The sequence below is a fragment of the Galeopterus variegatus genome, unplaced genomic scaffold (assembly GCF_000696425.1).
Source record: "Galeopterus variegatus unplaced genomic scaffold, G_variegatus-3.0.2 Scaffold306, whole genome shotgun sequence".
NCBI lineage: Eukaryota > Metazoa > Chordata > Mammalia > Dermoptera > Cynocephalidae > Galeopterus > Galeopterus variegatus.
Window position 1 is genome coordinate 383603 of NW_007726417.1, and position 15221 is coordinate 398823.

The window sequence follows — 15221 nt, forward strand, 5'->3', positions numbered from 1 at the left end:
AAGGCAGGGAGAGACCCTGAGGCCCAGAGACTCACAGAGTTACTCAGCGACAGAGACAGCCAGAGACTGAGACAGAGAGAAAAGGGAGAGGGGACAGGGCAGGGAGCACAGAAGACACAGGGGTGGGGAAAGACTCATAGAGACAGATGCTCAGAGACAGAGACACACAAAGACACACAGAAACAAGTAGGCACAGGGACACAGAGAGAGAGGAGAGACAGAGAAGGGTGGGGAGCAGAGGGGGACTCAAAGTCAGGCAGAGGCCCTAAAAGCCAGAGATTTGAAGAGACACACAGAGACAAAGAGGAAAGGGAGAAAGGAGAGAGTGGGGAGTACAGGGGACATGGAGGCAGAGAGATGTCCAGAGACACACAGAAATGTACAGACACAGGGACAGAGTGCAGGGGGAAGAGGAGAGAGATGGGCAGCAGATGGGGACACAAAGGCACAGAGAGGTACCAAGAACCACGGAGACACCAAGAGACAAAGAGATAAAGAGAAGGGGTCCGTGCAGAGAGAGAGATGCAGAGCCAGAAAGACAGCCACAGAGAAGCAGACACACAGAGACAGGGAAATACAGATTATATATATAGAGAGAGAGAGAGAGAAAAAGAGAAAGAGAGAGAGAGAGAGACTCAGAAAAAGATAGAGAGACGTTGAGATAAGAGAGACAGACATGTAAGAATCAGAGATAGGTGAAAGAGCCATATGTGGGGAGAGAGGATGAAGAGGCCAGGTATAGTTGGAGAGATACAGAGACAGAAAGAGACAGGCACAAAGAGAGAGAGGCACAGAGAGATAGACAGACAGAGATAAGAGAGATAGACCTACAGAATCAGAGACTGAAGAAAGAGACATTGAGAGAGAGAGTGAGTAAAGTCAGAAAGAAACAGACATCAACAGAAACCAAAAGATACAGAGACAGACAGAGACGGACTGAGAGAAAGAGAGAGTCAGACAAGGAGACAGATGATTAGTGAGATGTAGACAGAAACACAGAGAAAAATACATAGGGATTCTAAGAGAGAACCTAAGAAACAGAGACAGAAAGAAATGTACAAAAGAGACACAGAGACCAAGACATTAAAAAGAGACAAAAAAGAAATACACAGCCAGTGAGAGATAGAAAGCAAAGACATTGACTTAGAGAATCAAAGTGATGCAGAGAAACACAGAGGGACCCAGAGAAACATGGACAGAGACTGCAAGAAAGACACGGGAAATGAGAAACCTAAGGAGGCACAGAGAGAGATACAGGGAGATGGAGACAGAACTGGAAGAGGCTTTCTGGTGGACAGAGATCCACAGGGAGATACAAGACAGAGACAGGAAGAGATAGATGGACAGTCAAACATAGAGAATGAGACCTGGAGAAGACACGGAGGGGGGACAAAGACAGAGCCCAGGGGGAGCAGGAAGGGGCAGGCTGGGGTGAGAGCAGAGACCAGGAGAGTGACAAGAGGGTCTAGGAGGGCACTAAGGGGGACAGGACAGGTGGGAGGGGAGAGAAGAATGGCAGAGAGGAGAAGAGAAGGCAGGGAAGAGAGGAGGGCAGTGCCCAGTCACTGTGCACCTCTCCTGTGCCAGGCACAGTATGGCTGGAGAGGGGGAGAAAGGAAAGGAGGGCAGAGAAGGAAGGGGCCCTGAGCCAGGGGAACGTCTGCGCTGGGTCTGGAGAGGGTGTGTGGCTCCCGCCCCCTGCCGGTGGGGGCGAGGCAGTGTGGGGAGGAGGACGGGGCTGAGAGTGGTACCCAGACCCAGGAGGGGGTGTGGGGAGAGGAGGAAGGAGGACGTGGGCACGCGCAGCGCGGTCTCAGCTCAGCAGCCGCAGCCGCCCTTCGCTTTGTTACCGGTGTGGCTGCCCCGCGCGCGTATTGAGTGGACACGCGGGACCCTCGCGACGTGTGCGTGAGAGAAACATGAGAATCCCCAACTGCCCACATGTACAGAGGAGGCTCCTGGGACCTACACTGCAAGTGCATAACAGAAATAAATACAGGAAACACCTACCCCGCGGGTGTACAAAGTAAGTACTCCGGACCTGTGCAGCCCGGGCATTAATTGACATGTTGCTACCTACTGCTCCCTGTGCGGAGCAGCCTCTTGGGACCCACATTGTGTACAAAACACAAATGAATGCAAGAAATACCTACCCCATGTGCATACAAAGTAGATTCAAGGACTTATGTGGCATGTACATGACAGACATGGAAACACTTAATACCCCCTATATGGAGCAGGCTGTTGGACTCCGCACTGTGTACGCACAACCAAAACATACAGGAAACACCCACCCCACTCGCATACGAACTAGGCACATGGAACCTACAGGGCATGAACATGAACATAATGGACACAGAACTACCCAGTAGCCACAAACCCAGCAGCTTCCCAGGACCCACAGTGTGTGTGCACAACACGAATGCAGGAAGTACCCTATCCCCCATGCCTAGAAAGTAAACACACCAACCTAATATAGGCCTACCTGGTGTGAACATAATAGACACCCATGAGCAGATTCTGGTGACCCACAGAGTGCATATAACACAACTAAACATAAAAAGTTACACTCCCCCACCCCCAGCTTGCATGCAAAGTCACGTGGAGTCCCACTAGTAAGGAAGGAACTCAGGCTGGCCAGTTAGCTCAGTTGGTTAGAGTGTGGTTCTGATAAAATCAAGGTCGAGGGTTTGGATCCCTGCACTGGCCGCTGCCAAAAAAATAATTCTGCCAGGAGGAAGGAACTCAAAAGGGGCGTGTGTGTAATGACAATACACAAACTGCCCACTCTGGAAGGAAAAATAAGGGACATTGAACCCTGCAATGAATATACCCAGCAGTTTCCTGAGACCCCCAGACTATATGTGTATAATAGACCCAAGAGGAGTTACAGACACCCTGTACACTAGAAGAGAAGTTCCAGGACAGGATAGGGGCCAACGATATCCTGTTCCCTGCCTCACCCCCAGCATCTAGAAGGATTGGCACATGGGGGTGGCATGGAGTATGGTCTCATCACTTCTAAGAATGATGAAGTACATGATAATTATGTATACAATGAGTACATACTAAGCACATGAGTACCAATGTTAAGGATCGAATAAATCCATATCATATGCTTGCTGGACTATATGTTCAGTGTCTATGGTCCAAAGCCTATGTATGATTGATATCTCTTAATTATCCAGAATATTCATATTAAGCAGAAGCTGACATCCCTCACGTACTTACCAGAGGTAGATCACAGGAGACTCAAGCAAGACCTGAGTGCAGGCTGTCCTAAGTGATCTTGAGGGCTCCACCCAGCCCTGAGTCATGACTCCATGAGGGTTGATGCAACACATGTATACACACAAGGCACATGCAAAGATGCACATGGTACACTGTGCACAACACACCGCGAAAACACGTGTGCTCTCTCTGCTTCTGAAAGAGCCCCAATTCCAGAAGTACTAGCTTCCTCTGAGGGGTATGCGTGCTTGTGTGTCTCAGTGAAGGCTGTCTCTGGGTTGGGTGCACACGTGCACAGCTCTTCCCATGCAAGTTAATTTTTGTGCTTAGCTCTCACTCATTTTGCCTGTTCACATTTCAGAAACTTGTATAAAAATAATAGTACTGTCGTATACTAAGTGCAATACATTGCAAGCTGTGGATGCTCTTGTGTGTGTGCATCTGAATGTATCTCTAGGTAAATGCACAGGCTCACTAATGCAACGTGTCTCTTCATGTATCTGTGACCGTGTGTGTGTGAACATCTTGGTGTTTGGTCACAAAACTTGGGTCTCCCTTACATCCCCTGAGGATAAAGGGGATAAGATAAGGGAAATGGAAACACACAAGGGAGGAAGGAAGGAAACTGGTAGAAGAAGGGAGGAAGTGTTGCAGGGAGAAGGGGCAAAAAGAAGAGACCTGGAACTGAAACTGGATCTAGGAAAGGAGGAAGGAAGACCTGAGGAAAGAGGCAGATGGACAGAGAGCAGGTGAAGAGGGAGGAGGACAAGGATAGGAGAATGGGTGGGAGAGAAAGGCGGGGAGGCTGGGAGAAGGAGGAAGGAAGGTGAGTGGTGAGAAAAGAGCAGAGTGAGGTGTCAAGAAGAGTGAAGGAGACTGGCGAGGAGAGAAAGGAGATGGGAGAAAGAGGGAAGGAGCCATGGAAAATAAGTAAGAGAGAAACAGAGGCTTTTCTGGTCTGAACAAAATTTAAAGATTCTTTAAAGGGCCTCTTTGGGGGAAGGTGTTTTAGTGGAGGGATGAGGAAGAAGCAAAAGAGAGAAAGGAAGAGAAATCATAAGCTAGCTCCCCAGAATGGAGCAGCCAGCTGCCTCCATCATTAGCTCCAAGAGAGGTACACAGCACTAGGCAGAGGCACCTGAAGGGGCAGGTTCCTGGAAGAGGTAGTAGAAGGAGCTGAGAGACTGGCAGACTCTGGGAGGTGAGGGCTCAGCAGTGTGGAGACTTCCAAAGACCAGAGAAGGCTGGAGTGGGCCATGGAGCAGGGGGCTTAGACCAGGAGTGGGGAACTGAGGAACAGGTGTAGAGAAGGAGATTAGAAAGGGGCAGAGGAGGGCCAGCCCGTGGCTCACTCGGGAGAGTGCGGTGCTGGTAGCACAGAGGCCGCGGGTTCGGATCCTATATAGGACGGCCGGTGCGCTCACTGGCTGAGCGTGGTGCAGAGGGTTGCGATCCCCTTACCGGTCAAAAAAAAAGAAAGAGGCAGAGGAGCAAGGGCCTGCTGAGTGGAAACAGCCAGGTTAAATGGAGTAGGTGAAGTGCAACGCAAAGGCCAAGTTCATCTTGCAGTTGGGTCCTACCTTACACATCCCAGGTTCCAAAGCTCTCCTAGGTTGGCTTTCCAGGGCATTCGATTCAGTTGCATTTAAGAAACATGTACTGAGTACTACTATGCATTAGCACTAAGCTTCAAGCTGAAGAAACAAAGGTGAAGAGATGCAACTCTGCCCTCACAGAAACCCCTCATCTGGGGAGGGAAATAAACAATAAATAGTTATTGATACACGCAGCAACATGGATGAGCCTCAAAAGCAAAGTGAAAGAAGGTAGATGTAGAAGATTACATGCCGTAGGATTCCATTTACATGAAATCCTAGACAGAGCAAAACTATCATGACAGAAAGTGGATCAGTAGTCGCAAGGGGCTGGAGTAGGAGGAGGGGACTGACAGCAAAGGGACAGGAGGGAACTTTTGGGGGTAATGGAAATGTTTTGTATCATGATCGTGGTGGTGGTTACGTGACTGTATGTGTGTGTGTGTTTGTGTAACTCATCAAATTGTACATTTTAAATTGGTGAATTTTATTTTATGTAAATTATACCACAATATACCTAACTGCAAATAAATGAATAAACAAGAGATTACAAGCCAGAACATTAATAGCCAAGAGGAGGTGGAGGGGGCAGTGAGGGAAGGCTTCTGGGCAGAGGTGATGCCTGAGATAAGACCTGAAGGAAAAGGGGGAGGTGGGGTGGGGGAGGCATTTCCATGGAAGGACTTTCACATAGAAGCAGATGAGAACTGAAAAAATCCCACATGTCATTTTATTTTATTTTATTTTATTTTTTGGCGGCTGGCCAGTACCGGAACTCGAACCCGTGACCATTCAGCATGTTTTGAACACAGAATTCAAAGTAGGACTATCAGGAAATGAGAGCAGAGAAAATCAAGATCTAAAATACAAAACCCATGGCTATTGGAAGTCCCGTGTTGAACAAGCCCCACCAGCGCCCCCTGCCCCCAAAGGTCCACAAGAGGGAAACTGCAAGACAGGACCGGGAACTTCCAATCTGCGCCCACAGAAAGAGCCTCCTTCCCAGAACTTCCCAGAACATCTTTCATTCTGCCTTCACACAGGGACGTCCCTCCTGCTAGGAAACTGCCTCTGCTTTGGACCAATCCCCCAATCCCGGCCCACATTTTACTAGCCCCAGTGAATTCCTCCTACCTGGATTCCGTGTGGCCACTGCCCCCTGGTGGCTAGGATGATGCATTACTGCAGACTAAGAGCTCCAAGGCCAGGCCCCGGTCTCCACCCATCCAGAGCCCAGGCCAGGCCGCTCCCATCGCTGTCCCCGCTCAACAGCTTCCTCTTTGCTAAATACAACAGTTTGCTAAATAAAACAGTCAGTCCTATCTGACTCTCTTGGTTCTCTTGCTCTGTCTGGGCTACTCTGCCAGGGTAAATCATCCCCTCCCACAACTACTTTCTCTATGCCGATAATCTTTGCGTTTGCTTCCATCTTACTCACAAGTTTAAGGCATAAAGGGGAAATTGTCCTGCCAATGGGGAGAAAGGGGTATTAAAATCAGAGGACAGCATGAACAAAAGCATGCGCATGAGGAAGAGCAGGTTGTATGCAGGCAGGCAGTTGGGGTCGCTAAACACAAACCGAAAGAGAAAGATGCTTCCGAAGAGGCTGGATGGGGCCCCAATCCGATCGCAGATTAGATGAGGAGCTACTGAAGGGTTTTCATCAGAGGCAGCTTTGCATTTTTAAGAGGATGCATTTGAGGGGACAAATAGAGGTAAGAAAAATCAGGAAGTTATTGCAATATCCTGGGCAAGAGATGCTTAAGGCCGTATTACAACATTGGTATCAGGGACACAGAGGAGGCAGTAGGTTTGAAAAACCTGCAGGTAAGTCAAGTCAGCAGAGCTTTACGTTTGGATATGATGGTGGAGGAGAGGACGGCGCCAAGGATGATGGCCGTGTTTCTCACCTGGCTGCCTGGGTGGATGGAGGTGCCACTCACTGAGATGGGAGAAAACAGGAGGATGCACAGAATTTATTCAGCTAACTTCTTTTTTGAACTCTTGTGTCTGAGGTGTCTATGGGACATGTCCTGGATACAGCAAAAAGTTATATTGGTTCTACAGTCTATATTAGAATATATTTGTGTGCAGTATCATGGGGAGAGGTCTGGACTGAAGATTTGGGCATCATTAGCATACGGTTGATAGCTGAAATCATGAGAGTCGGTGGTGCCTCTCAGGAGGAATATGCAGAATGTGAAGATCTATGGGCCACGGAAGGAGCCCAGGGGAAGACCCACATTTCAAAGGTAGAGAGAGAAAGAAGAGTTCCTCAGTGGACCAGAGAATATGTTGTCAGAGAGCAAGGAAGGGAACTGTGAGCCTGCTTCATCACGGAAGCTATGGTAGGCAGATGCTACGAAGCCTCCTACACTCATGCCTTGTGTGATGAACTCTGCTTGAGTGTGAGCTGAACCTAGTGACTCACTTCTAATGAACAGAATATGGCAGAGGTGATGGGATATCGCTTCTGAGATTAGATCATAAAAAGACTGTGGCTTCCATGTGTCACGTGTGTGTGCACCTATGTGCGTGTCTGTCTCTCTCTTTTTCTCCCCTGCTCCCTCCCTTTATCTTTCTCTCTCTGTGTTGTTTCATCCACCCTAGGGGAAACTATGTCATGCTATCCCGCCCACAACCCAAGCCTTCAGAGGAGACCACAGCCCCTCAATTAAGCCACTTATGGATTCCTGATCCACAGGAACTTTGAGATAATAAATGTTTGTTGTTTTGAGATACTAAGTTTTGGGTTGATTTGTTATGCAGAAGCCAAGGGAGGAAAAATTGCCAAGAGTGAAGTACTGTTCAATGCAGTTAGAAATTGTAGATAGAGACTGAAAAATGTCCTTGGATTTGGCGAGAGAAGGTCCTTGCACTCTCAATGTGAATGGTTTCAGTGAGTTGAGACTCTGATGGGGCTGGTGAGCAGGACTGCTCTGTCGTCATGTTTTGTTCCTGCCTGCCCATCCTCTGTAACAGTTTCCTGACTTACCTCTGAGTAACCACCCATGGCCTACTGAATACATTTCTGTGAGACTGTCAGGGCACCCAGCTGTCGACAGGTCAAGGGGAGCCCACATGACTCAAGCTGCGTCAATCAGAAGCTTTCCCTGGAATTTGAATCATGAGCTTACATTATAGGAGGCCCAAACCTGGTTGGAGCTTATTCAGGCTGCAGCCAGCGTCCTGAAGAAACTGCCATTCCTTCTTCCTGCTACCTCAATCCCCAGTACTCCCTGGTTCCAGTCTTTTCTGAAGCCTGGTTGATGGAGTTTGGATGTGTTGTCTCCTCCAAAACTCATGTGGAAATTTGATCTCCAACGTGGCAGTGTTGGAAACTGTTTGAGTCATGGGGGCAGATCCCTCATGAATGGATTAATGGTCTCCCTGGGGGAGGGGGAATTAATGAGTGAGTTCTTGCTCTATTAGTTCCCACCAGAGCTCGTTGCTTAAAAAGACCCTGGCACCTTCTCTCTCTCTGGCTTCCTCTCTCTTGCTTCCTCTCGCCATGTGATCTGTTTGTACCCACCGGCTGCCTGCCACTTTCCGCCATGAGTAGAAGCAGCCTGAGGCCTGTGCCAGATGCGGCTGTCCCAGAATCATAAGCCAAATAAACCTCTTTCCTTTATAAATTACCCAGTCTCAGGTATTTCTGTTACAGCAACACAAAATGGACTAAAACACTGGTTCTTCGGTCTCTCCCACTGTTATCGGTGCCACCCTCATTTCCTTCCTATAAATACCTTTCTTGCTTAAGTTAGCAAGAGTCAGTCTATGTTGCTTGCAGCCAAAGAACCCTAATTCATACTTGTTCTTTCAAGAATTTGGGCTGACACGAGAAGGACAACAAAGGACGTGCATTAGGGGAGCACTGAACAGAGGGAGGTACAGTTATTTTGTGAGTTTTTAAGATGGTGGAAATTTGGATATATTTATATGCTGAGAAGGAGAGAAAAGAGGGAAGAATGTGGGAACAGAGTAAGGAAGAGTGATGGAGTGATATTCTGGGGAATTGTGATGGAATGAACAATGCACGGGTGGTGGGGTGGGACTAGAACAGAGCCTGGAGAAGTGAAGTAAATGTGGGTGCAGAAACATGTATGTTTGAATATGAAGCTGAAGGAAATCATAACTGATTTGCCTCAATTTTATTTAAGGCTGAAAAAGTAGGGTCAGGAAGATACTCAAGAGAGAGTGATGACTGAGAGAGGGGGCTGACCAAAAAAGTTGGAGTGGCTCCCATATGTACCACTTTGCCATCATTTTTCCCTGAGCCAAGCTCAACCACCTGGACCAGGGTTAGGGATGTGCTGGTAGATGAGGCAGAAGGTGAGGGGTGTACAGGAATTGAGAGTGTATGCTGGTCATTTTCCATTTGCCCTCCAGGTCCACCCTCCACCCTTCTCTATGCATATGGATGGCATCATCTGGGCTCCCTTGACCTCTGACTTCTCATTAGGTTCTCCCCAAGTGAAGTACCAGCAGGGCATTACAGAGAGGGAAAAGAAAGCCTTCTGGATATTTCGTCTCCTACTCCCAGCTCTGTCTCAGTACCTTGGTTCTCGCAGTGGCTGTACCCTTCCACAACTCCAGCTCCTCTCAGGTGTGTGCCATGGCTCTCGCGGGGCTCCAGCAATACCATCTCCTCAGCCCTTCAGACCTAAGGGCAGTCACAGCTTCCTACTGCCTTCACCTCCCTTGTTGGTTCCCTCAACCCTGCCCACACCTCTGCAAATAGTCCCTTCATTAAATTATTCTCAAAATCCCAGCTGTGGTGCCTTCTGTTTCCTGCTGGGACTCTGACTATTAGGGAGCTAGTGAGAGAGATTAGATGGTCCAATATGACACTCTGGCTGGGCAGGGAAGGGAGAGAAGCCAGTAGGGGTCTGGCAGACTGGCAGAAAACAGAGGGATCAAGGGAGTGGAGCTCACTATGAGTCGATGCTACAGGCGAGATGGCAATGAGGGCCTGTCAGACCTGAAAGGCAGGTGCTGGGATCATAGAACAGGATTCTGGATTTCAAACATGAAAGATAGTACTGGCTTGTGGTTAAAACCAAAAATTTTAAATTTGGGACTCAGACAGTCCTGTGTTAGAATCCTGGATCTGCCATTTTACTAAATGTGTCACCCAGGCAAGTGACTTCACCTTCCTGAGTGTGTATCCTCATCTGTAAAGTGGGGATGCCAATACCAACCTTGCAGGTTAGTGTGAGGGATAGAAACATGTGAAGCATCTGGCACAGTGCCTGGCATGTGGTATAAGTGCTCAGTAAAATGTTTGCTATGTATGCTATGCTTCCAGTTAATGACTGAGTCCAAGGTGTGGTCGCAGGAGTGGAATGGGTAGAGTGGGATGACGGTTACCAGGGATGAGAGGGAAAGACACTCTGAGGCTAGATAATTGGAAAGACGGATCATCTCAGGGCAGTGAAATATCCCGGCAGGACAGCACAGATTGAGGTGGAGAGGAAGTCTGTGAGCAGATGCTGGATCTTCAGGAATGGAGGGAAGTGACTTAAGAGTCAACAGATGTCAATGAGGAAGGGGGATAGAAAGGTTAGAACCTGAGGACCTAAGCCTGAAGGAAGCCTGGGCTCTGCAAAGCCAAATTAGAGTCAGCAGCCACCTCATCTCTGCTCCCACATCCCTTTGAGATGTCCCAATGATCATGTCCCCTACTAAGCCAGAGTTCATCAAGGGAGGGATCGGATCTAACCCATCCTGTAGTACCTAGAAGAGAAGTACAAGGGTACTTCAGAAACTTCATGGAAAGTTTCACATTATCTTTTTTTTTTTTTTCCTTTTTGTCTTTTTTCGTGTCCGGCAACGGATCGCAACCCTCAGTGTCGCGCCCGTACCGGACCGGGACCGGCAACGGGATCGCAACCCTTGGTGTTGCGCCCACACCTCGCTCAGCCAGTGAGCGGGAACCAGTCTGTATGTGGGATCCGAACCCTCGGCGGGAGCGCCGCCGTGCTCCCAAGCGGCGCACTGTAGCAGTGCGCCACCAGGCCGGCCCTCACATTATCTTTTAATTCCCAAAATTTTTGAATTACTCTCATATAAGTTGGTAAATGTTTGTTGAATGACTTGGTAGTTGAAAGAAAAACAAAAGTCTACCTCTGCATTTTATTTACCCTTGATCTTGTTCCATTTATCTCTCTGCATTCCTTTAGATAACCTAATGCTAAGAGGCTGGCCCGTGGCTCACTTGGGAGAGCGTGATGCTGACAACACGAAGTCAAGGGTTAAGATCCCCTTACCGGTCATCTTTAAAAAATAAAAAATAAAAAAAAATAAGTAAATAAATAAATAACCTAATCCTAAAAAACAAAATTAAAAAAACCCTCTTATTCAACTTAAACGATGTTTCCCGAGACCTTCATACATGCTATTCCATCTACCTAGAATGCTCTTGTCCACTATATCCACTCAAGTATCTCCTACTCCTCATTTAAGAATGAGCAGAGGGCTGGCCAATTAGCTCAGCTGGCTAGAGTGTGGTGCTGATAACACCAGGGTCCAGGGTTTGATCCCTGTACCAGCCAGCTGCAAAAAACAAACAAACAAAAAGAGCGAGTAGAAATTTATCATCAGAGGGAACAAAAATAAACCGCAATGATATTACCACACATTCATCAGATCAGCAAAATTAAAGCACCTGATAATACAAAGTATTGGTGAGGACGTGAAGGAAAGAGAACTCTCATTCAGTGCTGGTAGGAGAGTAAACTAGTACAGCCACTTTAGAAAAACAGTTTGGCAGTACAGTAGGTAGAAAAATGTCCCCACAAAGATGTCCAGACTTAATCCCTGAAACCTATGAATGTTACCTTGAATGGCAAAAAGGATTTTGCGGATGTGATAAAAGGATTTTGAGATGAGGAGATTGTCCTGGATTATTTGAGTGGGACTTAAATGCAATCACATGTATCTTTATGAGGGAGGTAGATGAAGATGTGACACAGGCAGAACAGAAGGCAATGTGACCACAGACACAGATTGGAATGATGCCCCCAAAAGCCAAGGGATGCTGGCTGCCACCAGAAGCTGGAAGAGGCAAGGAATGGACTCTCCCCTAGAGCCTCAGGAGGGAGCATGGCCCTGCTGACACCTTGATTTCAGTCCAGCGAAACTCATTTTAGATTTCTGGCCTCCAGAACTGTGAGAGAATAAATTTCTGTTGCGTTAAACCACCATGTTTGTGGTAATTGGTTATAGCAGTTATAGGAAATGATATAGACAGTACCTACTAAACCTGAGCATATTCTGCTTCTAGGTGTATCCCATCAGAGGGCTGGCCTGGTGGTGCACTCGGTTGAGTGCGGCACTTGGGAGCGTGGCGGCGCTCCCACTGAGGGTTCGGATCCCATATAGAGACCGGTCCGCTCACTGGTTGAGCACAGTGCAGGTGCGACACCAAGGGTTGCGATTCCGTTGCCGGTCGCAGTACAGGCGTGGCACTGAGGGTTGTGATCCCGTTACAGGTCACAAAAAAGGACAAAAAGGAAAAAAAAAAAGAAATATAAGCATTTGGTCACCAAAAAATATGCACAAGAATGTTCACAACAGCATTATTCATAAAAGCCCCAAACTGGAAACAACCCAAATGTCTGTCAACAGTTCAATGTACAAACTAATTGTGGTATATTCATATAATGAAATACCATACATCAAGAAAAATGAGTCAACTACAGATAAGCACAACATGGAAGATTCTTACAAACAGAACACTGAAGCAAAAGAAACCAGACACAACAGGAGTCATACCATATGACTCCATTTAATTAAGTTCAAGAAGAAACAAAATTAGTCATGCACCATAAAACATTTTGGTCAATGTCAGACTGTATATACAACAGTGGTCCCATAAGACTGTAATGCCTATACCATTATAGCCTAGGTGTGTAGTAGGCTATACCATATAGATTTGTGTAAGTACACTCTATGACGCTCATATAATAATGAAATTGCCTAATGACGCATTTTTCAGAATGTATCCCCAACTTTATGCAATGCATATCATTAAGTAATGAAAAACCAGAAAGTTAGGGCCAGCCCATGGCTCACTTGGGAGAGCGTGGTGCTGACAACACCAAGTCAAGGGTTAAGATCCCCTTACCGGTCATCTTTTTTAAAATAAGAAAAACCAAAAAGTTAAAGAAAAGCGAGGAATTAATTACTATAAAAGTCAGGATGGGGGCGGAGCCCGTGGCACACTCGGGAGAGTGCGGCACTGGGAGCACAGTAGCGCTCCCGCCGCGGGTTCGGATCCTATATAGGGATGGCCATGCACTGTGCACTCACTGGCTGAGCACGGTGCGGCCGGTCTCAAAAAGGACAAAAAAAAAAAAAAAGTCAGGATGGTGTTTTTAGCTAGGGGAAAGGGGATGGGGGTTGTGATCAGGAAGACACAAATGGTGGACAAGGGGACTCCTGGGGTGCTGGTAATGATTTTCTTGGCACAGATGGCTCAGGTGTTCTCTGGTAACATTAACTGTACATTTGTCTTATATAATCTTCTGAATGTTATATTTCACAACGAAAATGTATATTAGTGGTGGTGATGGTGGTAATTTTTAATAAAATGAACAGGGAGCTTCCCCATCCCTAATGCCCTCCTAGGTCCCTCCATTCAGTGTCCTCTGGGCTCCTCCAGCCTTTGCCATTTGCTCAGTCATGGCTCTGACCACTCTGGGCTGTGACCCATTGTGTCCCAGTCTACCTCACCCACCAGAACAGGAGCTCTCCAGAGCCAGTGTCCAGGCTGGAGTCTTGTCAGGGTGCCCAGCAGAGCCCAGCTCAGGGCCTGGCACACGGGAGGCCTTGTGAAACATGTGCTGCCATGCCCCAGGCACACTGGGCCTGCCTCATGTTACCACCTTATCTTGTAACTGTCAGGGTCCCTGTCTGTCTCTCTGCCGGTTCCTGCTCCCCACACTTAAGAACATGGTAGCAAATGACCGCGGACCAAATGAGGGGCTGGCTGGCTCTGCATTTCCAATTAACTTCGACTCCATCCATCCGTCTTTCTACACCCCATTCAAGAATGTTCCAAAGCCTTCACAAAGGCTGTTCTGTCTGGAATACCTCCTGTCCTTATGTTGAACTCCTATTCATCCTCCAAGGGCCAGTCCCAGGCTTTTCTCCTCTGTCGAACCATGGCCCACCTTCCTCTGAGTTCCACAGGCCCCTGTGCCCTGACCCACAGAATCCTGTTTCTCGACCTCTGAGGCTTTTTTATCTCCCTGGGGTATCCCCATGGCCTGGGTCATCCCCATGGCCTGGGTCTGACCCACTTCTGGGCCTGGAAGGTCTGTTCGGCTCCCCCAGCGGCCCTCGCACACCCGGACGAGCTTAGGCGAGCTCCACAGCTCACGCGCTCAGGGACGCTCAGGAGGCGCGAGATTGCCTCGTGGTTCCCGCCAACGCCAAGCACCGCGCCTGCGGGCTCCCTCAGCCTCGGGGTTCCGTACTTAATGCACGGAGCGCACGCGCGGGCGAGAGGTGGGTCGGGGCTGAAAAGGGTGCGGGAGCAGACGGAAGAAGGGGGCGGGGCCTGTCGCGTGGAACGGGAGCAGGGGGCGGGGCCTGAAGCATGTCCAGCCAGGAGGCGGGACCGCCACCCATGAGGAAAGAGACAAGCCTCAGGGATCCAGGGAGAGAGAGGTGGACCCTGGAATTTAGCCCAGTAGTTAGAAGCGCCCACCTGCAAACACAGGTAAACCCCAAGTAGAGAAGAGCCTCAAATCTTAGGTCATGAAAACAAATCCTATCGCAGGCCAAGGAGAGCCCCCAGCTCCAGTGAAGGGTGGGAGTAAGAAAGTAAAAGCCCCACCGCACTCCCCAACCTAACTGCTGTCACTAGGGTAGAGATACTCTCCTCAGTTCTTCTGTGTCCCTCAGGCAAGCCACTTCCCCTCTGAGATCATTTCCTATCAAAAATGGGGATAAAATCCACACAGAGTGGCTAAGTATTAAACAGATCTTGAGTAGGTGCCAAGTAGAACTTGAGAGCTCCCATAAAGAGCATAAAGACCGGGTGTGGGATCACAGCAGCTGGCTGGACCAGGCTTTGGCTTGTGGACAGGACTCAACTCCTAGACTTGCCACTACATCCATGTACATCAACACAGGTCAGGGTAGGGCCGGCCCATGGCTCACTCGGGAGAGTGTGGTGCTGATAACACCAAGGCTACGGGTTCGGATCCCATATAGGGATGGCCGGTTAGCTCACTTCGGAGAGCGTGGTTCTGACAACACCAAGTCAAGGGTTGAGATTCCCTTACTAGTCATCTTTAAAAAAACCAAAAAGAAACACACAGGTCAGGAATCCAGGACAGGTTCCAAGGTGTGGGCAGGTGCACGTTTTCCCCCAGGAAAGGCAGG